Consider the following 25831-nt stretch of genomic DNA (forward strand, 5'->3'; position numbering starts at 1 on the left):
TCTCTGACAATGTAAAAGTCCTTGATGAAGGGCAAATAGCAAAATCATTATGGAGTTGTGTCCAGCTATAAGTTAAATGCATAAGGCCTGATTCTCACACTGTTGGAAAGCAGACATCATGCCACTAAACTCAGTGGAGTTACTGGTGAAAAGCATTATAAGTGAGATCAGGCTCAGTCCCATAACTGTGATATTCATTTAGAAGTTCCTTTAATTCAAATGATCTTGGCTGTATGCATGAGGGCAAGTAGACATCACTTCTAACGACAAGGGGATGTGTTCCAACTGGTCTGCAAAGGAGAATGTTTGCAGAAACTGGCAAGCAAACCCTTTTTTAAAATGGATCAGTGAAGGATTGCTGTGGACAATACTTTACAACTCTGATCCAAGATACTTGTTGCCAAAATGTTTGAGCAAATGCTTCTGAATGGTGCTAGGGTTAACACTGGTTACTGAAGTCCTCTACTAACAGAAAAGATTCATTAGTGGCAGTAGCAATACAAGTTTCCCCACATTGCCTCAACAATGTCTCACCTTGTGAGAGGATAATTTTGGGGCAGAACCTGAGCTGGTGTAAATCACTTAGTTTCACTGAAATTGGTGCAGGTGCACTGATATACACCCTCTGAGAATCTGACCAGGTTTCTCTTCAGGGTGTCTCTGCTAACACTGATGATAAGTTTGCCAATTTGTTTTGGAAGTGTCACACTTGTTTGTTAATAAAGTGAGACAAATATGGTCAAAGTCTATATGATGGGTCAAAAACACACTGTTCTATCTTTACCCTTGGCTTTCCAGATATCGAATCCTGCTTGTTGCCCAATGGAATGGTTCAACAAATTGCTGTTGTTTCTTTGTCCTTCTCCCTTTCTTGCCCCCAGTTCATATAAATGTTTCATACAATTTCAAATACTAACCTCTGCCAGTGCCTGCTCTGTGGTGTGATCCTACTTTCACTGAAGTCAGTATGCAAAGCACCATTGATTCTGTGATGCAGGATCAGAATCCTAAAGAGAAAGAGCTTAAGAATCAACCCAATGCTACTGACAGGCCCAGACAGGAGCCAGTGACGCCAAAGGAGCAGTAGTCTCTCTGTGGGAGATGAACCTACTGGGTGAAAAGTAAAAGGGATGCTTACCTGAATTTAGGCTTAACATTTTACTGAATATAGCCTTGTTTTGGTTCTTCCATTGCAAAGCTGCTTTTTTTGTGACTGTTCAGATTTCTTTTAACTTCACAATTCAAAATCTAAAAAGTTTTTAAAGTTGTAAAGCTCTCAAGTACCAGGATGACAAGCACAGTGCATAGATATCGGAAGCTAGCTAGAAGCTTTTGATTACAGGTAATGAATAATGATAGACCATTTGAAAATTGTGTTTTCATTTGTTTGGATTGGCTAGTGAGGCATTTAAATGGTGGTTCCATCTGCTCTCCATGGACATTAAAAATCCCATGGCTCTTTTTTCTAAGAGTAGGGGTTTGCTGCAATGTCTGTTGCCAAAAATGTTTTGCAGACTCCCTGTTGTATCAATCAGGCAAGGTACTAACAAGCATCAACGGGACTTTATTTTTACAGTGGAAACCTCTTTACCAAGCTGCTACTGCACACTGTGTAACTCTCACTCCGCCTCCTCAACTCCTCCCACCTCCTTCCTGTTTCCTGTCCTTTCAGACTCCCAACAGCCAATGCTCCCAGTTCTAATAATTACAAGCACATGTAAACACCACATTCCCGTGGAACCATCAGATGCTGTCTGAGTTTAAAAGTATGAGCCCTGGTCTCTCTCACGTTCTTCTCTCCACCCTTTAATAATATTTGTGAAACATTTATTACATTTACCTATTTTTAAAAAATTGTAAAAATAATTAACAGGACTAAAATAAAACAAAGAATCAGGAATTTGGAGTTTGATCCTGCAGAATATTTTCCTATTGATTTTGATGGGATTACTCATGTGAGGAAAGGTTACTTACTTACATGGGGATCAGTTGCAGGACTGGATCCATAATTTTTTAGGGTACACATAGTGCTAGAGAAGACAAGGTGGAAAGATAATAAGAAAACACTTCAACTCCAGGTTATGGAGCACAGAATTTTAAAATGTGCTAGTTGGCTGCATTTTCTGAGTGAATATTCAGCATTTCTCCTTGTAAGTGTTAGGAGCACGTAGAATGCAGATTTTCTGCTTGTTCTACCCAAAAGATGATAGATTTTTCTTTTTCCTTCTTGTGTCATATCTCCTGCATTGTGGATTACAAGGCTGGTGCTCTCTCTCTCTCTCCCTCTCTCTCACACTCACACACAAAGTCCCCAAGCTCTGGTAGGGCCTCACAGCTTTTCCATGCAACAAGAATACTGTAACCATCATAGAGAAACAATAAACAAGATTCTGTCATAAAGGACTTCATCATGTTCTTAAGCAAGCATCCAATTTCTTTCTGTCCCTGACATCAGATAACGATAACTTCTGCTCTTCCTGCATAGAATTTCTCCTTACTGATGTTAGATAGCACTTCTGCAAGCAAAGAGTCTTCATTATGTGTTTGATCCTGTCCCACTGAAGTCAATAGGAGTTTCACTATTAATCTCAATGAGCATAAGATTAAGTCTAGTTATCCTTAGGTGCTGTGGAAGGATTTTTCTTGTATCTAGTCCTGCCACACAAGATTAGAGACCATGAACATAGATGTTCTAGACTTTCCACTGGTTCCCATATCCTTTTTATTGTTTTGGGAGTACAGATTTCCTTAAGGATTTTTTTTATCACTTTACCTCCACCTCAAGAGTAACCATCTCCGCAGTCTTTTCAGCATAACCCCTCCCTTTGCTTACACACACACTTGCTCACTCATCCTCACCTAGCCTAGGCCATCACATTGAACTCAGAGCTAGCTCTACACTTTTTTCGTCGAAGCAGGATGAAGTATCCCAGAGTTCATAGACGTTGGTTCATCAAAGGGACTGGCATGTTTTTTTACTGCTGCTTACTGAGGCTGAACCTGAAGGTGGGGAGAGCTGGAAGAAACAGCACGAGTGATGGTGTGACAGTCCTTAGTTAGCTGTAGTGCACTCTGCTCAATAGCATAAATTTTATCTCCTTTATTTTTAGACGTAAAGTAGCCCTATTCTTGAAGAGGAATTTTTGACTATGCCATGTAACAATTCTTTGGAAGGTAGGAGACCTCTCTCCCGATAGCTTCTTTAATAGAGCTGGAGTCATAGGAATACATGGCTGGAAAGGATCTCAGGAGTCTATCCTCTCATGTTAAGGCAGGATGGCAGTTATTTTTCTTCCCTTGTTTTACTTTTCTAGTCTTGTTTTCACTGTGATAATATTCATTTTTATCTGTACAGAAATTTTCACTGAGTCAAATGAGAAGGTTTCTATTTTTCAAAATGTACCGTGGCAGATTATGCGCCAGAGAAGTATTTGTGATAACAGCAGTTCAGTGCTTTCCTGTGGGCTAATGTTGGAGTTCACTTGAAAAATAAGAGATATCTTTGGTTTACAGTTCCCTTGTAGTTATTCTGAACCATTAACCTAATAATCTCAAACAAAACAAACCAAAATGCTGTGGTTAAGAGCGACTTAATTCCTGGACAACATTAACTGTCTGCAAAGGATTACCACATCATTACTTTTATTGTGTAGTAATGAAGTGGAATATGACTGACCCAGAAGTTAAAGGAGCATAGCATAGGGAGAAATAGGGATTTTGGTTATTTGGAATCTTAGTCTTTTGTAAATCGATAGTTCACCTAAACCCTGGGGGATTGTGAGTTGGTTTGAATAAACTCTGCAAGAGATAGTCTCCTCATTTGAGGGTGATGATCTCATTTCACATAGTTTATGGTGGGGATGGGGAGGATTTTAAATGCATTTCAATAAAATTTCCTTGAGTTAGTTGTAACTATAGTGAATACATATACATTAATCAAGTATCAGGGGGTAACTGTGTTAGTCTATATCCACAAAAACAACAAGGAGTCTTGTGGCACTTTAAAGACTAATAGATTTATTTGGGCATAAGCTTTTGTGGGTAAAAAATACACTTCTTCAAATGCGTGGAGTGAAAGTTATAGATGCAGGCATTATTATACTGACACTGAAGAGAAGGGAGTCACCTCACAAGTGGAGAACCAGTGTTGACAGGGCCAATTCAATCAGAGTGGATGTAGTACATGCCCAATAATTGATTATTATAATTTTTCTCAACAGAGGAAAAAGGACAGTAAACTATCTAAACTCTTACATGCCACAGGGGGCTACAACAGTGGAACCCTTAACTCACCTAACAATATTGTTAATGTGTGATTAATATCCAACCACACACTTAACATGGTGGAAGAGTCTGTCCTATCTCGGGAACTTTCTGCCCCACTATCCCAATGAATATGACACATTTCTGCAGTGATCTGGAAGCCTACTTTCATCATCTCTGACTCAAGGAATATTTTCAGTACAGTGCTGAACAGTACACTGACCCACAGGAACCCTCCTACCAACACTACAAGAAGAAGAATTCAATGTGGACTCCTCCTGACAGTCCAAATGACAGACTGGACTTCTACATAGAGTACTTCTGCAGACATGCACAGGCTGAAATTGTGAACAAACAGCATCACTTGCCCCATAAACTCATCTGTACAGAACGCAACGCCATCCACAGCCTCAGAAACAACTCTGACATTATAATCAAAGGGGCTAACAAAGGAGGTGCTGTAGTCATAATGAACAGGTTGGATTATGAACAGGAGGCTGCCAGGCAACTCTCCAACACCACATTCTACAGGCCACTATCTCCGATCCCATTGAGGAGTACCAAAAGAAACTACTTCGTCTGCTCAAGAAACTCCCTTCTACAGCGTGGGTACAAATCTATACACAGACACCCCTAGAGCCCCAACCAGGAGTATTGTATCTGCTACCCAAGATCCATAAACCTGGAAACCTTGGATGCCCCCTCATCTCAGGCATCGGCACTCTTACAGCAGGATTATCTGGCTATTTGGACTCTCTCCTCAGACTCTATGCTATCAGCACTCTTAGCTATCTTCGAGACACCACTGACTTTCTGAGGAAACTGCAATGCATTGGTGATCGTCCTGAAAACACCATCCTGGCCACCATGGATGTAGAAGCTCTGTACATTAACATTCGGTCAGCTAGTAAGCTTAGGGAATACTAACGACCCGCCAGAGTTTGGCAGAAAGCAGCATGGTTTTTATACTGATGGTTAAGCTCAAAAGAAGGGGGGGTGGGGTATCACACTCACACTCGCATACTCATGCTCCCAGGACAGGCACAGTACTGGAGATTTCAGGATCCTTCAAGGTAAGTGTCCCACAGCGCAGCAATGGATAGTGTGATGAGGGTAAGTCTTCCGGAGGCATAATGGAATGCAATGCGGTGAACCACTGGCCAGGCGGTCCAGGCAAAGGGCCTTCATGGAAGGTACAAACTTGTGAGTGCCCTCCTGAGCACATGGCCCCTTACCCTTTTAAGGACCTGCTCTTCATGTTCTGCATCTAAAGATGACTTGGCCATGTCTAGTTGGTCACACTCCACCTCGGATAGTGTCCACGCATTGGGTGTGTGAGTGCTGCCTAATTAAGAGTCCCAGGCACCTTGTCTACCTGGGAGCTCTTCCGATCTTCCAACTGTTCAACCAGCCTATTCATCCCACAAGCATTCCAGGAGGGAAGGGGAGGGTGAAAGCCACTTCACAGGTATTCAAAGAGAGAAAGGAGAAAAAAGGGAGGTGGGGTATAACAGACCTTTTGAGCATACAGGTTATACATAGAATAGCCATACAGAGCATACAGATCACAGCTGCTCCTACAGCACAGCACATCTACTAATGTGATATATGCCATCATGTGCCAGCAATGCCCCTTCACCATGTACATTGGCCAAACCGGACAGTCTCTATATAAAAGAATAAATGGACACAAATCGGACATCAGGAATGGTAACATATAAAAGCCAGTAGGAGAACACTTCAGTCTTCCTGGACATCTATAACAGTAGCTATACTTGAGCAAAAAAACTTCAGAAACAGACTTCAAAGAGAAACTGCAGAACTAAAATTTATTTGCAAATTTAACACCATTATTTTGGGCTTGAATAGGGAATAGGAGTGGCTGGCTCATTACAAAAGCAACTTTGCCTCTCCTGGAATTGGCACCACCTCATCAGTTATTGCGATTGGACTACATCCACCCTGATTGAATTGGCCCTGTCAACACTGGTTCTCCACTTATGAGGTAACTCCCTTCTCTTCATGTATTAGTATAATGCCTGTATCTGAATTTTCACTCCATGCATCTGAAGAAGTGGGCTTTTTACCCATGAAAGTTTATGCCCAAATAAATCTGTTCATCTTTAAGGTGCCGCTAGACTCCTTGTTGTCTTTATACATTAACCAACTAATACAAAGTGCTACTGAATTGACCTCTCAGCTTTCTGTGCAAATCACTTCTATCTTGGATTATATTTGAGCCCACTGAAAATCAGTCAGGTTGACAACTGAGTCTGAAGCAATGCAAGAGTGCTAGCTGTTGTTGGATTTCATATATAACACTGATACCTGTCCTTAGCTGTCTGAGCTAGAGAGGCCAAAATGGTTATGATTGACTTGTGATTCTTTTGGACAGTTGTGATGTTGTTGTGAGGTGCTGCGGAGGTTTGGTTTGGTTCATGGCCTGTTTTATGAGTCAGGGACATTCATGTTCAGATGATAGCACTGGACATTTTCATGCCTCATGTATAGGGCAGGGGACTGGACTTGGTGACCTCTCAAGGTCCCTTCCAGTCCTAGAATCTATGAATCTGTAGTAGATTTCTTGTCATCAAGATAACATGAAAGGAGTAAAAATATATAGTTCACGACAGGATGTGCAGTCATAAAGATATCACAAAGTGATATTAGGTTGTGAGAGCAGAGGCCCAAGGACTTAAACACATATCAGAGTTTCTGTACCTTATGTGTAAAATGTCCTTCTGGTTAGAGTGTGAAAGAGTGACTTTAAATTTGGGGGATAAAAAATACCCCTCAAAGTCTGAAGAAGAGCATTAATACCATATATTAATCTCTATAGATAAGATTGTTAGGAAGCAGGGCGCAAACCCCAAATTGGCTGTGAGTTCTATACTTAGATTTCACAAACCAATTGTCATGTGGAAATTTCTCAGATGCTATAATACTCTTAACATGGAGTCACAGATAGTCCCCTTGGGTACTCCGAGCTGTCTCACCGCCCATGTGAGCAGACCTTTGTGATAGATAGTTCCTTATACCAAGATCACAGCAATATTCAGGTTACTCCTGGTCCCAAAGGACCAGCTGCTTACTTCAGGTCTATTGTATCTTAAATCTCACTCCAAAGGCAATACTTGTAACCAGTCATATGGGAAATTATATAAATATTAAGTTGGAAAAGTAAATGAAAGTTATTTATAAGGTTAAAGCAGGTAAACATGTATACAAAAATAAGTTACAATCGTAAGTTTCAAAAGATAATAGAATAAGCTGGCACTTTGTGTCCCTTAGGACTAACCCAGGTAACCCTGGGGTCTCTTGCTGATGCTTAGAAAAGCTTTGCCCCCAGAGCACAAGCAGCATAGAGATACCTAGTTCTTTTGTTTGGGTTGTTATCCCTCTCCTGCCATGTGCTCTCATGCTGCATAGTCAGCTGGTGGGAGGAATCAACGTGTATGACTAATCTTCATGGTGGGGGATGGTAGAACAACAAAGTATTTTGTCTTCTTTAACATCTGACGATAGTCCATCTGGTGTCGATGGGCCTTTCCTGTTGGGAAGGATTTAAAACCGTCTGTTGCTGATCAGCATTTCACACTAATTAAAGCATCTCTTTTCTTCAGTGATTTACATAGAAGCTCACAATACAGTCATTCAACTATTACTTTACAATATGGGATACAGATGTTATAAATGAGATTAATGCATGAAGCAACTCACAAGCATTCAATAAAGTCTAAACACTAAAGAGACAAGGTGGGTGAGGTAATATCTTTTATCAAACCAACTTCTGTCCAGTCACCCACCTTGTCTCTCTAATATTCTGGAGCCAACATAACTACAACAGCAATGCATGCATCTAAACATTACACACATTCTTATCATTCTAACACCTAGTTCAACAATGCTAACACACAAGTGAGCCAGAGCAACTCCAGCTATGTATTTGTCAGTGTTCAGTTGAGACACGGATATCTGGCATGATCTGGCACCTGCTCTGCCAGTGTCACAATCACTACACTCCCCAATGAATTCACATAGAAAAATGATAAAACACAAAACCTATGGGTGATAAGGGTGTTTAACACCTTTCATAAAATATGTTCATGTCTCTCCTCAACCTCAAAAGAAACCTGAACAACACATTCAAAAGGTGAGCATGGGAGTTTAAATTAATAACTTTGCTAGACACTACAATTTATAGATTCAATAAAGACACTGAATTTATGGCTCAATATAGCAATCTTTAACCACTAGCCCTACTTTGTTCTACAACTGCAAAGCTGTTAACAGCCCAATTCACCTTGACTGTTCTCTTGCAACATGTGTTAACTACTTACACTTATCAATCTGTCCTACCTTGGATTTGGCTGTAACACTTTGAATACCTTTCCCAGAGTTGAAGAAGAGCTCTGTGTAAGCTTGAGAGCTTGTCTCTTTCAGGAACAAAAATCCAGTAGAAGACATTACCTTACACACTGTGTCTTTCAGATTCTAGTACACTTAGTTATACTTCCTTAGACCAATTTATACCCACTGATTGATGTGTAAATGATTGTAAGGTAGTCTAAGCCAGTGTAATTTGGACTTCAAGGAGCCACATTCAGAGGTAATGGCTAAGAGTGGATGTGAGTTACATGTTGGTAAGATCAAGTGAGTCTAACTCAGTTGGTGTAAGGCAGCTCAGAGAGATTCTAGGGCCATGTCTACATTACAAAATTATGTCAACCTAACTTAAGCTGGCACACAGCCACCACAGTTATTAAATCACTTGTATGTGTGCTCTTGGCTCTGTGATTCAGCGGTGCACTGCCTCACCAGAAGCGCTTGTATTGATTATATTGTTAGTGGGGGTATTGTGGGATGGCTCCTGAAAGCCAGTAATAGTAGAAAGAAACAACGCAATGTCTACACACTGATTGTGCTTGAACTGAATTACATTGACTGTGACTTCACACCACTTGGGGAGGTGGTGTTGCTAAATTTGCATAGAGAGGCACTTACATCAGCAGGAACCAAATTTAAGTGAAGACACTTCAACAGCTAGTCAACACAAGGCAGCTTACGTCTACCTAATCATGTAGTGTAGATCACTCCTAAGGGCACTCTGCAGGTTGAAGCATGAAGGGGCATACAAACGTTTAGCATATCTAGCATGTAAATACCCTGTAATGCTGGCTACAACAGTGCCATGCAAACGACTGTTCTCACTTTCAGCTGATGTAAATAAGAAGTGAGCGGCAGTATCTCCCATAAATGTAAACAAAGTTGTTTGTCTTAGTGATTGACCGAACAAGAAGTAGAACTGAGTGGACATATAGGCTCTAACGTTTTACATTGTTTTGTTTTTTAGTGCTATGTAAAAAAAATCTGTATTTGTTAATTGCACTTTCACAATAAAGAGATTGCACTATAGTACTTATATGAGGTGAATTGAAAAAAAACTATTTCTTTTGTTTATCTTTTTACAGGGCAAATATTTGTAATAAAATGAGCGCTGTACACTGTGTATTCTGTGTTGTAATTGAAATCAATGTATTTGAAAATGTAGAAAAACATCCACAATATTTATAATAAATTTTTGTCATTCTATTAGTATTTAACAATGCAATTAAAACAATAGTGGTTAATCATGATTAATTTTTTTAATCAAGTTAATTACTTTTGAGTTAATTGCTTGAGCTAACTGTGATTAACTCACAGTCCTACTATTTATATATTGATATAACTGGCTGTAAGCAGAGCTGGACCAAAATGGTAAGAATGTTTTGTAAAAGCCAATTGAGAGAAACACAGTTTTTTCTTTCATTCAAAATTTTCTGTGATTTTTTTCTCTTTTTAATTAAAAATATTTTTGTGGGAAAAATAAAACACCTTTTTCTCAATTTTATTTTTTATCTGTGATTAAAAGAAGATGGAGAGGGGAAAAAAGAGTGTTTTATTTTTTCTACCTAAAGGAAACATTTTTTTTTTTAAAAAATGGTCTCATTTCAAAATTTTTGGACAAAGTGAAATGTTTTGGTAGAACAGGCATTTCCCCACCTATATCTATAGCTATAAAAAGCTGTGTTGGAAAATTTTCAGTGAGTTCTAGCTGTGAATATTATAGGTTCTGCTCTAGCTTTTACTGCCCAAGTTGTGGTAGAAATGGGATATGGAGCTGACCTATAATAAGGGCTGTGGCCAGGCATGTTTGCTTTGCCAAGTGCTGAGCTGGCAGAATGACCTGAAGGATGCAGGAGAGGAGAGAGAGTGTGTTTCCAGCCTCTGATTCTGTAAGGCTGTAGGTCTCTGGTCATGCCACTCCCTTCCCAGCATGGCTGAGTACTTCTGGCCACGTCAGACCACCCTGCTATTTACAGTCAGGGAGCATAACTCCTCCGTGTATGCTACTTGTCTTGATGACATAGAATCATAGAATATCAGGGTTGGAAGGAACCTCAGGAGGTCATCTAATCCAACCCCCTGCTCAAAGCAGGACCAATCCCCAACTAAATCATCCCAGCCAGGGCTTTGTCAAGCCTGACCTTAAAAACTGCTAAGGAAGGAGAGTCCACCGCCTCCCTAGGTAACCCGTTCCAGTGCTTCACCACCCTTCTAGTGAAAACATTTTTCCTAATATCCAACCAAAACCTCCCTCACTGCAACTTGAGACCATTACTCCTTGTTCTGTCATCAGGTACCACTGAGAACAGTCTAGATCCATCCTTTTTAGAACCCTCTTTCAGGTAGTTGAAAGCAGCTATCAAATCCCCCCTCATTCTTCTCTTCTGCAGACTAAACAATCCCAGTTCCCTCAGCCAATCCTCATAAGTCATGTGCTCCAGCCCCCTAATCATTTCTGTTGCCCTCCGCTGGACTCTTTCCAATTTCTCCACATCCTTCTTGTAGCGTGGGGCCCAAAACTGGACACAGTACTCTAGATGAGGCCTCACCAATTTTGAATAGAGGGGAATGATCACGTCCCTCGATCTGCTGGCAATGCCCCTACTTATACAGTCCAAAATGCCATTAGCCTTCTTGGCAACAAGGGCACACAGTTGAATCATATCCAATTTCTCATCCACTGTAACCCCAGGCTCTTCTCTGCAGACCTGCTGCCTTGCCATTTGGTCCCTAGTCTGTAGCAGTGCATGGGATTCTTCCATCCTACATGAAGGACTCTTCACTTGTCCTTGTTGAACCTCATCAGATTTCTTTTCGCCCAATCCTATAATTTATCATAAAAAAGAGCTAGTAGGATGTGCACCTATCATCAGCCTAATCCCTTTGCTTGTAAACTGTATCCTGCTACCATTCAAGCATGTTTAGATTGTAGCTCTTAGGGGTAGGAACTATCTTTCAGTATGGGTATGGGTACACTGCAGCTGGCACTCTAATGTTCAGCTTGTGTAGGCATACATGCAGTAGCTTTCATTGACCCAGCATGCTAAAAATGTCAGTGTAGGTTAGCCACCCAAGTACTTACCTTGGGTCTTGGATACGGTTGCACTCAGGTGATTAGCTCGTGCAGTGGTCACACTGCTAGTTTTAGCACACTGAATCATCAGAACTAGCTTGTGTATGTCGACACAAACTGGAAATTACCACTCCAACTGCAGTGTAGACATACCCTATGTGTTTGTACAACCTAGTACAATGAAGCTTTGGTCCTGACCAGGACTGGCTCCAGGCACCAGCACAGCAAGCAGGTGCTTGGGGTGACCAATGGAAAGGGGCGGCACGTCCAGCTCTTTGGTGGCAATTCGGCGGCGGTCCACTTCTACTAAGAGAGGGAAAATTGCTTTTGTAGTGAGCCAGCCACTCCCAGTTCCTATTCAAGCTCAAAATAATGGTGTTAAATTTGCAAATGAGTTGTAGCTCTGCAGTTTCTCTTTAAAGTCTGCTTTTGAAGTTTTTTTGTTGAAGTATGACTACTTTTAAATCTATTATAGAATGGCCAGGGAGACTGAAGTGTTTTCCTACTGGCTTTTGTATGTTACCATTCCTGATGTCTGAATTGTATCCATTAATGCATCTGAAGAAGTGGGTTTTTTTACCCATGAAAGCTTATACCCAAATAAATCTGTTAAGGTGCCACTGGACTGCTTGTTGTTTTTAAGTAATTCCTGGTTCATCAGTGGTAATACCAAGCACTTTGCCCTCTGATTTTCCCCTCTTCCTCAGACCATCCACTCTTCCTTACACTATGTGAAATTGTCTAGAGTGGCAATTTACAGCAACTTTCTTGCTCAGTGCTATGACCCGTCCCCCCGCCGAGGGCAGTAAGTTTCAGCACTGTAAAGTACCAGTGTAAATAGTGCCCCAGCACTGGGAGCCGTGCTCCCAGCATTGGTAACTATGCCTCTCATTGAGGTGTTTTTTTAAGTGCTCTCCCAGTGCTGGGCCGCGACCACGAGCCACATTAAAATGCTGCGGCAGCGCTTTAGCGTTGCCATGTAGACTAGCCCTTTAATTGGCTTGTTGTGCTGTTCCAAAATGTACAGAGTATTACAAAGATAAGGGACAGTCTCTGTCTGAATAGCTAGTGGAAGAGCTAACTGGTGTGTATTGAGCTAATGTGCTTTAGATATTCCTACAGCGCTCATTACAGTTTGGAGTATAACATAAAGAGGAATTAAATGGTTGAACTGAAAAAAATCAGAGTTGCAATACAGGATGTGTTGTGTAAATATATATAATATATAATTATGTAAAAAAAAATCTTTTGAAATCCTGTAGATTTTGAAGTACAGGTTATTGTACTTTATTGGCCTGAGTGAAATCTAGTATTTAATTTAGCTGGGGAAAAAATCAGGTTTGTTTGTTTTGCAAATGAAGAGACTTATTCTTGATCATAGTCATTCTCACTGGTAGAAGCCACAGTTAATTATGGGAAGTGGCTGTCTTTTCTTATATTCTTATCTACTTTGGATGAGATAAGATAGTATTAGACACATGCTTACTACTCTACTAATCAAAACCAGGCAAAATCTGGAGTCTGGATAAGCTCATGATTAGGAAATGAAAACGTATACTGCAAGTACTCTTATTAACTTGTGCAGTCACAGTCAATCGTATCATTCATTTGAAGTCAACTCATGTTTTTTTTCGTATTGCCTAATGCCTTGTACATGGGCAATATCTGGTATATACAATGTGTACAAATTTTGGGTACATTACATTTGTGTAGCATGTAACCTCATTGCCCAATGTCTGCTCTAGAGCTTTCCTTGCTATAGATCAGGGGTTCTCAAATTTTAGCAACCTGAGGACCCCTCCATTTTGATTTAAAATTTTTCAGAGACCCCCCAAAGCCCCCTGCTCAGCCCCAGGCCCTGCTCTCACTCCACCCCTTTCTTCAAGGCCCCACTCCTGCCCCATCTCTTCCCATCACCCCGTTCACTCCATCCCCCCTCCCTCTGTTGCTCGCTGTCCCCCACCCTCACTCACTTTCATCAGGCTGGGGCAGGGGGTTGGGGTGCAGGAGAGGGTGTGGGATGTGGGCTCTCGGAGGGAGTTTGGTGCAGGAGAGGGTGAGGGGTGCAGGCTCTGGGAAGGAGTTTGGGTATGGTGTGAAGGCTCTGGGCTGGGGCAGGAGGTTGGGGTGCAGGAGGGGTGAGGGGTGTGGGCAGCTGCTGGGTGGCTTTTACGTCAGGTGGCTCCCAAAAGCAACTGGTCCATTTCTCAGGCAGGGGCCAGGCGGTCTCTGCATGCTGCCCCCCTGTTTGTGTTGGGGGGGCAGCACCTGGAGACCCCCCTGCCCTCCTAGGGGCTGCAGGGACGTGCCGTCTGCTTCTGGGAATGGTGTGGAGCCTGCCTTAGCCTTACTGCACTGCTGGAGTTTTAGCACCTAAAATCTTCTAATTTGGCTTCAGTAGCCTCCAGGAGATAGAGGGAGTGGGAGGAGTTGATCAGCAGGGTCAGTGGACCCCCTGGAGTACTCTCGGGGCCCCCAGGGGTCCCCAGACCCCAGTTTGAGAAACACTTCTATAGATCAAAGTTTCTTCAATATACAAATGATATTTTATTCTATTTCTCAGAGCCAGGCTTCACAGATCAGGGATTCATTCATATAAAATAGAAATCACACATTGTAGACATGTTCCAGGACAGGCATTAAGTAGAATGCCTACCCTAGAGCTAACTGTTGTTTATTGATCTAATATGCTTTAGATATTCCTACAGTGCCCATCACTGCAGTAACTAATCGTTATATTTTCATCCACTGAACAACTCCCCCAAACCAGTAATGCTCACTTTTTGCATGCATTCTGCGGCCTTCACCACTATGTCACTGGAAACTCTTGAATACTCCAGCCTCTTTATTCAAACGCATTCTCAACCTCATGACAAAATATTTCAGTAATATTTTTAAATTTTCAACATAGCTATATAAAATATAGTCTTCCACTGTTCCAAGAATGGATTTCTACTAAGTGCTATTGTTCTGTGCACTTCAGTCTATCAGCACCATTTCTTCTGTGATGTAGCACTCATAAAATGGTTTATCCAAGAGGTTAGGTTGCCCTGATAATGCAGGCAGGGAGGTTATCTCTACAAGCTGTTATAAAACAGTTTCAATCCAAAGTGAAATGCCATGCCAAACAATTGATTCAATTACAGTTAGGTAAACTTATAGCAAGCTGCTAGGTTTTCCAGAATCAATCTACAACAGAGATCACCTTGAGTAGGCCTCAGTGTTTCTGAGCCCACAGACTCATTAAGCAGGGAATTCTCTGTAGCTCTCAACTCTCGGTATGTCTGGTAAGGAAGCCTTTTTAAAATCATAGCAAATATGAAAAGATATAAGTTAACATCTTATTTTAATTGGTGAGACTTGATGACGTATACAAACACTAAGGCCATCATTTTCAAAAATAATATAATTTTGGGTGCCCCAGGTTTTGGGTGCACAATTTAAGACACATTAAATTGGCCTGATTTTCAGAAAGTGTTGAGGACCCATCCTCTGAAAAACAGATCACTTTAAGGTGTTTCAAGTGGGTATGCAAATATGGAGGTGCACAAAATCTAGAGTTGGTTGGGAATTTTTCAACAATACACTTTTTTTTTGGAAAATGTGGATTCAACTAAATGGAATTTTTTTGCAGAAATATTTTGGTTTCTATTAAACTTTCATTGGGAAGATTTCTCAGGTCCAGGACGGACTTTTGGAGTGAGAGATAAACTCCTAAATAGCCAGTAGTCCAGTGGTTTGGACCCTAAGCTGGGTGCTTCAAAGCTGGCCGAATACAGACTTAAATGTTGTGTTAGTCTGGCTCTGTAAAAGCAGACAAAGTGGGTATTCACCCACGAAAGCTCATGCTCCAAAACGTCTATTAGTCTACAATGTGCCACAGGACTCTTTGCTGCTTTTACAGACTTAAACCTGTGTCTCTCACAATCTGAGGGAGTGTCCTGAACACTGGGATAATGTCTGTTCTGGTGTTGGGGCGTCTCCCTCTTTTTTGTGTGTGAAGAATTTAGAAAGATCTTGCTTTCATCTCAATGCAGGTTGAAACCTCAAACTTTTTTGGCCAAGTGGAATTGTTTTCTGGCCAGCCATAGCAAAAGCACTAGTCATGTTTGAAAATGTTGGCATAAGGGCCTAAAGTGAACTAGCAACAATGTCTGCCAAAGTCACAGACAAATGCTCTTGATTTTTCCATATTTAACTTGATCGAATATTTGTAACCACATTTTAAAGGGATTTTAATAGTGCTTCTGGTTATACTCTAGGATACAAGATGACCAATGAATTAAGAGATGGCAAGAATTGAAATAAACAAATCCAGAGCTTTCCCTAGGCCCATCTCAGTTTCATTAAAAAAAAATGAATCCAAGTTATATTTAGTTACAGAAAGCTTTTTCACAGGCTAGCAATCTGAGATCAAGTAGAAGGCAGTGGCTCTAGAAACTTGTTAGGGCAGTATTGTGTCTAGATGTGGTTTTAAAACAAATTAATGGAGCCAAAGAGTTGGGGCATTGAATTACAAAGATGCCCGAGATGAGGTATGTAAAGTAATAAGCTCTAAAGAGGGGTCATTGACCTGAATGTTCATTACTTACAAGGCAAAATGCCAAATGAAGATTTGCTAGAGAAAGGAATGCAGAATTATTAGCCTTGATCTTTACTAGCAAAGTTATGTAGGTTTGTGTGTCTAAGCACCAGATAAATTACTGAAAAAGACAGGGAGTCCAGGGGAATCTGGTTAGCATTAATGAGAATGCTTTTGTGTGGTCTCCAAATTACTTCCTAGAAGCAGGGATAAGCTGAAGAGGGGAACCAGTAGTCAAGGGCCTTGTGCATGTCTCCTCAGACATGCCCATAAGCCACAGAAACCCTCGCTCCCATCCCCTTTTTCAACCTGCAGACCATGAGTAAGGCAATAGGTATGCATGGGGATTATTGTTATTATATTTATTTAGTTATGTGATGGTAGCACCTAGAAGCCGCAAGTGAGATCAGGGTCCCATTGTGTTAGATGCTGTACAAGCACAGTGAGAGACAGATAAGAGAAGGGGAAATGGTAAGAGGGGAGAATAAAGTTCGGAGAGGTCACACAGGCCATTAGTGGGAGAGGCAAGTCTGGAACCCAGCTCTCCTGAGTAAGACTAGTTGACATTTTTTTTGTTTGAAATTGTGAGGGGAAAAATAGCTTCTCCTTTTTTAAAAAGATCAAAACAAACATTTCTGTAGGGGTATGTCTGTTCTCCACAAAAAAGCAGCCAAAATGTTTGCCTAATTGGCCAACATTTTTTAGTTTTCAGTTGCTGAAAACCAAAACATTTCTGAGGCTGCTCAGCTTTTTTGGTTTTGAAAGGAAACACACAAAAAAGTCTGGAGATATTTTGATGAAAATGATTTCATTTTCAATGGGTTTTTTTTTCTACCAGCCTAGTTCTATGTCCTAGTCCTGTTCCCTATGCCCTTGATCATGCTGCCTCTTCAGTCTTCCACTTCTTAATCTTGGGACTCGTCTACACTTACAGTTTTGCAGCGCTGGTAGTTACAGCTGTGTTCGTACAGCTGTGTAGGGCCAGCACTGCAGTGTGGCCACACTGACAGCTACCAGTGCTGCAGTGTGGCCACATTTGCAGCACTTGCAGCGCTGTTGGGAGTGGTGCATTGTGGGCAGCTATCCCACAGAGCACCTCGTCCCATTTTGACGCTGTGGCTTGTGGGAAGGGGAAGGAAGTGTGCAGGTCTTTCCGCTTCCTGTTCCAACGCCCCGTGGTGCTTTGCAACACATTCCGAGCAGTTTGGTGGCATTGTGAGTCTGCAGCGCGATTTATGAGATTTCTGTTACAAATGGAGCCTGAGCTGCTGAGGACCTTGCTGATGAATGTTGCCAGCACATCAATCATGGCAGTGGAGCTATTCCTTCAGCTGCAAAGTGACAGTGAGGAGTCAGACGATGATATTGAAACGCCTGACATTGAAGACACTCAATTGCTTGTGGCAGTAACAGACGTGCTCAGCACTGTGGAACGGCGCCATTGGGCTCAGGAAACCAGCACTGAGTGGTGGGATCACATCGTCCTGCAAGCATGGGATGACGAGCAGTGGCTGCAGAACTTTCGGATGAGAAAAGCCACTTTCATGGCACTGTGTGCTGAGCCCGCCCCTACCCTGCGGCGCAGGGACACAAGATTGAGAGCTGCCCTGCCAGTGGAGAAGCGGGTGGCTATTGCAATTTGGAAGCTGGCAACTCCAGATAGCTACCGATCGGTGGCGAACCAGTTTGGAGTGGGAAAGTCCACCGTTGGAATGGTGCTGATGCAAGTTTGCACAGCCATTAATTGCACCCTGCTAAGAAGAACTGTGACTCTGGGGAACGTGCAGGACATTGTGGATGGCTTTGCACAAATGGGTTTCCCTAACTGTGGAGGGGCAGTAGATGGGACGCATATTCCTATTCTGTCACCACCCCACCTGGCATCAGAGTACGTTAATCGCAAGGGGTATTTTCTCCGTGGTTCTGCAAGCGCTTGTGGATCACCGTGGGCGTTTCACTGACATTTACTCAGGATGGCCTGGAAAGGTGCACGATGCACGCATCTTTTGTAACAGTTCCCTGTTCAGGAGGCTGAGGGCCGGGACTTTTTTCTCAGACCGCAAGATCACAGTAGGTGACGTCAAAATGTCCACTGTGATCCTTGGAGACCCCGCTTACCCCTTAATGCTATGGCTCATGAAACCGTATACAGGGAAGCTTGACAGGAGCAAGGAATGGTTCAACTACAGGCTGAGCCAGTGCAGAATGACTGTGGAGTGTGCGTTTGGCTGTTTGAAAGCCCGCTGGAGGTGTCTTTATGGGAAGCTAGATTTGGGGGAAAGCAGCATCTCTGCTGTTATATCCGCGTGCTGTACCCTCCATAATATTTGTGAAGGGAAGGGTGAAAGATTCAGTGAGGAATGGACCTCCAAGGTTCGACGCCTAGAGGTTGAATTTGCACAGCCAGAGAGCAGGGCTAATAGGGAGGCCCAGGAAAGGGCTTCAAGGATTAGGGATGCTTTAAGGGAGCAATTTGATGCTGAGAGCCAACAGTAATGTTTGGTGCCATTGCTGTGCTATGTTCTACCTTGGGGTACAGTATTTACCACTTCCTGCAATAATAAAACGTATTGTAAAAGCCATAAAATCCTTTATTCAAAGTACAGTACATAAAAGGCAAGGTGGGTTAGGGTGGTGGACTGTACATTCAGAGGTTTGAATATGTCCTGTTTTAATTACTGTTCAATGTCTGCTGCACTTCAGGATTACTATGCTGCAGGGTAATGGGGGTGGAGTGCACAGGGTAAGAATTATAGTTTTCATGGCTGTTAGGTGATCGTACAGGTGTTGGGGGCAGCTGGGTGTAATAAGGAACTGGCTGCTGGAGAAAGGTGTTTGGTGCAAACACTGGGGAACAAGAAAGAGAGCTTTGGGAGGGGTGTGGGTTACCACGGTACAGATCTGCCTGCATGGCTACCATAGACTCGAAAGACTCAGTTTGGCGAGCCAGGAGGCTTATCATCTGCTTTGTGGGTTTTTTGAGAGTCAATTCCTTTTTCTGCTTTCTGTTTTCCTCCACTCATTCATTTTCTCTCTGGACTCATACATTTTCTCTCTCCATTCCTGCGTCTTCCTACTTTCTCTGTTGTAGTGATTCATAACTGATTTGATCAATTCTTCTTTTGATTTTCGGGTTTTTTTTCTCAAGTTCTGCAAACGACGTGAGACCGGTGACCCGGCTGCATTACTCAAGGTCACTGAAAAAAACATAGATAGAAACATGTAATACACAGAGGCTACATTGTTTATTATCACACAGTGAAGGAGTTTTTAGACTTTTTGTAGCATCCTTCCCACATACTTCACATAACACAGAGAGGCCAGGGAAGCGAAGGCATGGCGAGCAATGGGGTGAGTGTTTCTGCCCCGACTGCACCTGGGAGGGGGAATTGACCGATGGGTCACTGGGGTTTATCAGCACTGGGTACAGGAGGTAGCTGGTGTCCTGCACAGGGGACAGTAGTGAACAGGAAGGTGGCGAGCTGCTGGCGGGGGGGGGGGGTCCACGTGAATGCCGGCCTGCTGGTGAGGGGGAGGAAAACGCACAGCTGTGCTGGCTGCCTGCTGGGAAGGATGGGGGAACACCGGAGTGCACCGCGGGGCTGGATGCCTGCTGGGAGGGGGGTGGGGGAACACCGGAGCGCACCGCGGGGCTGGATGCCTGCTGGGAGGGGGGTGGGGGAAGACCGGAGCGCACCGCGGGGCTGGATCCCTGCTGGGAGGGGGGTGGGGGAACACCGGAGCGCACCGCGGGGCTGAATCCCTGCTGGGAGGGGGGTGAGGGAACACCAGAGCGCACCGCGGGGCTGGATGCCTGCTGGGAAGGGGGAGGGGAGACCGGAGCGCACCGCGGGGCTAGCTACGTGCTGGGAAGGGGGGGGGGGAAGACCGGAGTGCACCGCAGGACTGTATTCCTGCTGGGAAGGGGGGGGGGAAGACCGGAGCGCACCGTGGGGCTGGGGGGGGGACCGCGAACCTGGCGCCCTGCACTCAAGTATCCTTAAATTCTCAACAGGGTTTCCTACTGCCAGATATATCACTGCTGCGTGTTACCTGGGAAGAGCGGGAGGGTCTTCTACAGCAATGTGTATTCCACCCTGGCCCCTATGCAGCTTGCCTGTGTGCAGCCATGGTCCCCCCACCCCTCGCTGCACAATGGATCGGACGAGTTAGCCTGACCGGGACAAGGACCACGGTGGCTCTGGCTGCAACTTTTCAAGAGATTACCGAGGCAGATTACAGAGATGTGATAGAGCAAATCAATGGGCTATTCCACGTTTAGGCATGCATGCAGGCAGCCATATCCCAAACCCTCCTCTCCCAAAACATAAAAATCTGCTTACCCCGAGCACGCTCCTCAGTTTCTTCCTCACCAGCAACTTCCTGCTGCTGCGACTGGCTAGCCTCCTCCTGGCTTGAGAAGAGCTCCTGGCTGCATGCCTCCTGGGACTCCGGGGTGTCTCCCTCCACGCCAGTAGCCTGACTCTCAGCTTCCTCTACACCCTCCCCCACTTCTCCCTGCTCTGAACTCTCCATCGTGGTCCTCGGATTGGCAGTGGGGTCACACCCAAGTATGGCATCCAGCTCCTTGTAAAAACGGCAGGTTGTGGGGGCAGCTCCTGAGCGGCAATTTCCCTCACGGGCTTTGCAGTAAGCACTCCTCAGCTCTTTTATTTTAACCCTGCACTGCAATGCATTCCGTTCATGGCCCCTTCTCAGCAAGGACTGCGATATCTGCCCATAGGTATCATAATTTCTCCTTCTGGAGCGCAGCTGTGCTTGCACAGCCTCCTCACCCCAAACACTGATGAGGTCCTGCAGCTCTGAATTGTTCCATGCTGGGGCTCGTTTGGGGCGTGGAGGCATGGTCGCTGATTGATTGAATGATTGATTGCACTCCACACCTGGCTGAGCAAACAGAAAGGGGATTTTTAAAATTCCCAGGGCATTTAAAGGAGGGGTCAGCTGAGCCCAGGGCAGTGGAGTGTGCATGATTACCAGAGAGGCTTCTAAGGTATGCTGGGATACCTCCTTATACCACGGAGGTCAATAAAAGCGCTGGTGGGTGTCCACACTTGCTGACCAGGGCTGGATCACCAGCACTGGATCCCCTACACCCGAGGCTCGACTGGGTGTACAGCCAGCGCTGCAACCAGGGAGTTGCAGCGCTGGCCGTGCTTTGCAAGTGTGGCCACATCCTAAGTTGCAGCGCGGTAACCCCCTCACCAGCGCTGCAACTCTCCAGTGTAGCCAAGCCCTTACTGATGCCCACACAGTTTTTGTTCACACTTGAACTGGAGCACAACAACCATGCATTCTGCTGCTCACTGCACAAAGATTGGCAGGGTCAAAGACACTAGTGGAATTTGCAAAGTATAACATATCATTATTTTAATGTATCCACCCTAACGATATGTGTAAAAGGAGGTTATGTTGGTCTTTCCATTTGTATATGTGACATTGGAAAAACAGGTACCAGCTCTTGCCAAGGCTGTAGCAGTCAGCTGAGCACTGACAAATTCATAGTTGGAAACCAGACCAGCTCACCTTTATGTTAATATTGTTCAAGATAGGTGTTAGCCTTGTAAAGGTGTGTTTAGACTTTATAAAATGCATGTAAGTTGTGGCATGCATTAATCTTATTTGTAATATATGTATCCCACGCTATGAGGAAGTATATAAGCTTTGCTTTATAATTAGAGCTGTTGATTTATCACATTTAACTCATGCTATTAACTCAAAAAAATTAACTGCAATTAAAAATTGCGATTAATTGCACTATTAATAGAATACCAACTGAAATTTATTAAATATTTTTGCATGTTTTTCTACATTTTCAATTATATTGATTTCTATTACAACATGGAATACAAAGTGTACAGTGCTCACTTTATATTATTATTTTGATTAAAAATATTTGCACTGTAAAAATGATAGACAAAAGAAATAGTATTTTTCAATTCACCTAATACAAGTACTATAGTGCAATCTCTTTGTCATGAAAGTGTAATTTACAAATGTAGATTTTTTTGTTGCGCTTCAAAGCAAAACAATATAAAACTTTAGAGCTTACAAGTCCACTCAGTCCTACTGCTTGTTCAGCCGATTGCTAAGACAAACAAGTTTGTTTACATTTATGGGAGATACTACTGCCTGCTTCTTATTTACCATGTCACCTGAAAATGAGAACAGTCATTTGCATGGCACTTTTGTAGCCAGCATTGCAAGATATTTACATACCAGATATGCCAAACATTTGTATGCCATTCCAGAGGACATGCTTCCATGCTGATGATGCGCATTACAAAAATAACATGTTAATTAAATTTATAACTGAACTCCCTGGAGGAGAATTGTATGTCTTCTGTTCTGTTTTACCCGCACTCTGCCATATATTTTATGTCATAGCAGTCTTGGAGGATGACCCAGCATATGTTGCTCATTTTAAGAACACTTTTACTACAGATTTGACCAAACAAAGCAGATATCATGGTCAGAATTCTAAGGCTAGATACAGCACTCGACCCAAAGTTTAAGAATCTGAAGCGACATCCAAAATCTGAGAGGGACGAGATGTGGAGAATGCTTTCAGAAGTTTTAAAAGAGCAACACTCAGATGTGGAAACTACAGAACCTGAACCACCAAAAAACAAAATCAACCTTTTGCTGGTGGCATCTGATTGAGATGATGAAAATAAACATGTGTTGATCCACTCTGCTTTGGATTGGTATCAAGCAGAACCCATCACCAACATGGACGCTTTTCCTCTGGAATGGTGGTTGAAGCATGAAGGAACATATGAATCTTTATCGCATCTGGCACATAAATATTTCATGACTCCGGCTACAACAGTGCCATGCGAACCCCAGTTCTCACTTTCAAGGGACATTGTAAAGAAGAAGCGGGCAGCATTATCTCCTGCAAATTGTAAGCAAATTTATTAATCTGAGTGATTGGCTGAAGTAGGACTGAGTGGACTTGTAGGCTCTAAAGATTTACATTGTTTAATTTTTGAATGCCTTTTTTTTGGTACATAATTCTACATTTATAAGTGTAACTTTCATGATAAAAAGATTGCACTACAGTACTTGTTTTAGGTGAATTGAAAAATACTATTTCTTTTGCTTTTCACTATGCAAATAATTGTAATAAAAATAAATATAAAATGAACACTGTACACTTTGCATTTTATGTTGTAATTGAAATCAACATATTTGAAAATTTAGATAACATCCCAAAATATTTAAATATGGTATTCTATTATTGCTAACAGCACAATTAATTTTTTTAATCGCGCACTTAATCGTGATTAATTTTTTTAATCTCTTGACTGCCCTATTTATAATTGTAAATATGCCTGCATTGAACTTGTAAACCTAGGCAGGAAGAATGATTTCCCTGACCATCAAGAAGGACTATCAAGAGTAAATGAACCACTGTAAGACAAAAAATTTGTTGATTGCCCCATCCACCCAGGAAGAAGTTACATGCAGGAGCCCTTACACCATCAGTTTAGGAGTGTGTGTGGCAAACCCTTCCCCTGCTCTCCACACGGAATTGTCTGGGGAAAGCTGTCTGAAGATAACAGTGATTCCGCTCTCTCCACACAAGACCATTTTCTGAGAGCTTCTCTATGGAAGAAGGACAATCTGTTTCATGGCCACCTAACTACCGTTATGTATCTCATTGTAATATGTCTTGAGATATCTTGGGCATGAAAGGTGCTATTTAAAACCCCATGGTCCATTTGGAGCACAAGTTCTGAAAGAAAGAAAACTGCTTAAAAATGGAGCAAAGAATCCTGTGGCACCTTATAGACTAACAGACGTTTTGGAGCATGAGCTTTCGTGGGTGAATACCCACTTCCTCAGATGCATGTAATGGAAATAGCCTTCCAAGAGATTTGTTTAGTATGACCAGATTCTAAAATTGCTCCTCGTGCATCAACCAAAATTAATCAGTCATGTATCCCACCTCCCTTGCCACCAACAAATATTAATGGAAAATAAGACAATTGATTTTTTTCCCTTCCAAAATAACCAATTAAGATTTCTGGCAAAAACATCTCCTAGGAGATTCCATACCATCTAATATTAAAAATCTGATTTTTTTCATCAAGAACTGTATCTCTTTTTCAGAGAAAGGTATGTCTTTCTTAGGAACTTAGAGCTAGCTTTCCTTCACTATGAAATAAACTAATCTGAGGTCTCAGTCAGAGTATTACTAGAACTACAGAGACATTCTTAGCTTACAGTGATAACATACACAAAGGGAAGCTTGCCTGGAATCATTCAATAATTTATCAAATACAGAAAACAATATCATCTCTCCCTCTTTCCCCCACCGTATTCTTCTGCTGGAAGTTGCTGCATTGCAGTCCTTTAACCCCAAATTTTCCTTGTGGCTGTACAGGGTGCTGTGATTGACTGTCAGGTGTTCCCTGATGGATGATTATAGGAACATTATCATCTTCTATGTGTCAGCATGATTTGACTCTTTAAGCATATAAAATCACCAGGCAGTGAGAAATAACCAATTAATCCATGAGTGATTTATCGTTTTTGCCCAGCATATATTTAAATCCAGCTGTCCATAACAGATGACATAGAAATACTACAAACCTGTGACAGTAAAAGACAAAACAGCCTTTGTTTACAAAGGAAGGTTTGGGCAGGATTTTCTTTACTCAGAGATTTCCATTTTGTTTTGTAGAGCGAATTGCATAATTCAGATTATATAGCTGTGTTGGTGCAGAAACCTGTCTTGTTTTTATCAGTTCAGTAACTAGTTGACTTCACGCCACTAAATCCCACATACTTGGAAAATGCAAAGTATTTTTTATAGAATTACATGAAAGTGCTATTTTGGAAGCCTGCTAGTCTTCAAAAATATTATGGAAATGTATGGGCACAAATAAAAGATACATAAATGTCAGTAGTAACAGAGAGAGGTCCCCAAAATTATATGACCCTGTACTGGGCTCAGTACAGGAATAACTGGGTGAACATCTTTGGCCTGTATAGTGGGGGAGGTTAGAGAAAATGATCAGAATAGTCCCTTGTCACCTTAAAAATATATGAGCTGAGTATCTTGTGAGATACTGAATAGCAGTGACTCAGAAGGATGCTGCAGTACAGTACTTGACTACTTACATGGGACAAATAGTGATAGTTTCTCTAGCTATAGACAAGGCCTATGTTAAGTGCCTTTGGGGAACTGCTCTTGACAAGAGTTCTTAGGAAAAAGGAGCTGGCTTGTTTCCATGGACAGTGTATATAGAATCAGGGAGAAGGTTAGTGGGGAAAGGGCCCAGCATCTTTAGAGCAGGGAGGAGGCTAATAGCAGAAACAGTCCTTGGAGCAATGAATGTGGTCTGGAAGAAGAGGAAAAACCTACCAGTACTAAATCAAGAGCCAGATGAAAAATGGAATATCAATTACATAAAGCATTTCCATCTTTTGAAATCATTTTTGTTCCGAAACTGAAAGAAAATGTTACAAGCAGGGAGCAGACACTGTAAGGGGAG

General features: G+C 42.5%; 1 long non-coding RNA gene across 1 annotated transcript; it reads left to right on the forward strand.

Annotated features, from left to right (window-relative positions):
- The first annotated feature begins 1641 nt into the window (after nucleotides 1-1641).
- On the forward strand, nucleotides 1642-25548 carry LOC115647469. Its single transcript, XR_003999324.1, has 3 exons — nucleotides 1642-1734; nucleotides 17161-17164; nucleotides 25538-25548. It is a non-coding gene; the product is annotated as an uncharacterized LOC115647469 (long non-coding RNA).
- Nucleotides 25549-25831: the final 283 nt, after the last annotated feature.

This window comes from Gopherus evgoodei, chromosome 3 (genome assembly GCF_007399415.2).
Source record: "Gopherus evgoodei ecotype Sinaloan lineage chromosome 3, rGopEvg1_v1.p, whole genome shotgun sequence".
Lineage (NCBI taxonomy): Eukaryota > Metazoa > Chordata > Testudines > Testudinidae > Gopherus > Gopherus evgoodei.